This window comes from Scyliorhinus torazame, chromosome 21 (genome assembly GCF_047496885.1).
Source record: "Scyliorhinus torazame isolate Kashiwa2021f chromosome 21, sScyTor2.1, whole genome shotgun sequence".
NCBI classification, from domain to species: domain Eukaryota; kingdom Metazoa; phylum Chordata; class Chondrichthyes; order Carcharhiniformes; family Scyliorhinidae; genus Scyliorhinus; species Scyliorhinus torazame.
In genome coordinates this window covers 87,547,922-87,550,545 of record NC_092727.1, presented here as the reverse complement: position 1 = coordinate 87,550,545, position 2,624 = coordinate 87,547,922, and the positions used below count along the sequence as shown (strand labels likewise).

The following is a 2,624-nucleotide window of genomic DNA, read 5'->3' as shown; positions in this document are numbered from 1 at the left end:
TGCGGCTGACCCCCTGCTACAACGTGTGATGTGCCACATGACTGACGGATGGCTCAAGGGGCAATGTCCGCAGTTCTATAATATTCGAGATGACCTGGCAGTCGTTGATGGCGTCCTCCTGAAGCTGGACCGCATCGTGATCCCACACAGCATGCATCACCTGGTATTAGAGCAACTGCACGAGGGCTATCTCGGCATAGAGAAGTGCTGACGGAGGGTCCGAGAGGCTGTCTACTGGTCTGGCATAAATGAGGACATTGCCAACACTGTGCTCAATTGCCCCACCTGTCAGCAGTTCCAGCCGGCCCAACCACGGGAGACCCTTCAGCCCCATGAGTTGGTCACGTCCCCTTGGTCTAAGGTAGGCGTGGACCTGTTCCATGCGCTCGGCAGGGACTATGTTCTCATAGTTGATTATTTTTCCAGCTATCCCGAGGTTGTACGCCTGCACGACATCACGTCATCGGCTGTTACCCGTGCCTGCAAAGAGACCTTTGCTCGAGAGGGAATAAGATGGCGACGGCGGTGGTGAGGGCGAGTGTCCGAGCGGCAAGAGACCAGAGGCTGAGAGTGCCGGTTAGAGCCGCCCTGCTGCTGACTTCATCTGCTGTTAAAGGAATTAAAAATCTTCTGGAATACCGACCAGAATGTGTTGGTTTGAAAGTTGGAGTCCGCACTCGTGGTTGCAGTGGTCTCTCATATGTGGTAGAGTTCGCAACGGAGAAGGGGAAATTTGATGAAGAAGTTAATCAGGATGGTGTACGTGTGTTCATTGATCAGAAAGCACAGTTAACCCTGCTAGGAACAGAGATGGATTTTATTGAAACAAAACTTTCTAGTGAATTTGTTTTCAATAATCCAAATATTAAAGGAACATGTGGATGTGGTGAAAGCTTTACTTTGTAAATATTTAGAAAAAAATAGAAATATTTATCATGTATATAAAAATAAAGGTGTAAGTATTGTGTAACCACATGAGCTTTGCGATTTTCTCAGACTCTTAAGTATTGTATATGGATTCTCAAGAGGAAAACAAGTCTGTTGAGAACACCAAAGGGATCTTAATCTGTGATATTTACATCCATCACTCTGTTGCAGCTTTTCACCTATGTCTGCTGTATATTGATGAAACTTGTCGTTACAATCTTATACTGTGGATGCTGGATATGTATACTGCAGTAAAAAAAAGTTATCAACTCAAAAAAAAAGAGACCTTTGCTCGTCACGGCATCCCACTCACTGTGATGTCGAACAATGACCCCTGCTTCGCGAGCCAGGAATGGTCTAATTTTGCCAGCAGGTACAACTTTGTACACATGACGTCCAGTCCCCTGCACCCCCAGTCAAATGGCAAAGCAGAAAAGGGTGTCCACATCGTAAAGAGGCTCCTCTGCAAGGCTGCTGATGCAGGATCCGACTTCTGCCTCGCCTTGCTGGCCTATCGCTCGGCTCCACTGTTCACGGGCCTGTCACCAGCCCAGCTGCTGATGCACCGCACCCTCAGGGCCACTGTACCATCCATTCACATCCCAGACATCGACCATGCTCCGGTCCTTCAACGGATGCAACAGTCTTGCGCGCAACACAAGGCGGCGCATGACGCTCGAGCGACTGATCTTCCTGCTCTGGCGCCAGGTGACAACATCCGAATCCATCTTCCAGAGGGTGGCTGGTCTGACGACTGCTGTGGTTCTTCGGCTGGTGGCTCCCTGCTCATTCCTGGTTCGTCTGCCTGATGGCTCCATTCGCCGCCGCAATCTGCGTGCCCTTCGTCTGGTTCCACGCTCGCTCCGCGATCCTCCACTGGTGCCACGCCCTCCTGTTGTCCCCAACCTGGACTTTGTAGAGCTTCTGGATACTCTGCATCCTCCTCACTTGGCCGTGGCCAGGCCCGATCCTCAGCTGGTGGCTCCTGACCCACCCTTGAGGCGGTCAACCCGGATTTGGCGCCCACCTCAGAGACTTGATTTATGTGCCTTACAATGTTGGACTCAATGCTTTGTTCTTTCATCCTGTTTCAGCATTTCACTAGTTTGTTTATAGCATTCGTTATTAGTTTTGTTGTTGGCGTAACACCTTGTTTTTCTTTTCTCTGCACCAGGCACCTTTCCATGTATATAGACTAGCCTCATGTACATAGTTATGTAAATACTGCACACACGTGGTCAGATACACTCTTACACGTTACTTATTCTCACATAGGCACATGTTCTTTGTAAAAAAAAGGGGGATGTCATAATATACATCAGTACATTATGGTGCAAACACATACACACACTGACAGGGGAGTTCCCACTCATTCTAGCAGCAGCCAGCTCAGAGCACAGAGCTCACAGCCTGCATCACAGACATTCACCATGTGCTGAATGCCTCACCATAGTTAGTGATAGGAAAGGGTCCACAGTTAAGCTGGTATTGCTTATACCCACATTTACAGTATGTTAGCATAGTTGAACAGTTAATAAAATAGCGTTATACCACTTCCAGCATTGTTGGCTTGTTTGTGAACCAGAACACCCAACACAACAATGTCCACATATTAAAGGCGACATGGCAGAGCCAGAGCCAACTCCCAGCAGTGTCCACACTCACACTCACTCCATTCGCCAACACAGGCGCTCACT

General features: G+C 48.7%; 1 pseudogene; it reads left to right on the top strand.

Annotated features, from left to right (window-relative positions):
* The first annotated feature begins 510 nt into the window (after window positions 1-510).
* LOC140398010 (iron-sulfur cluster assembly 1 homolog, mitochondrial pseudogene) lies at window positions 511-1,208 on the top strand (annotated as a pseudogene).
* The last annotated feature ends 1,416 nt before the right edge of the window (window positions 1,209-2,624 follow it).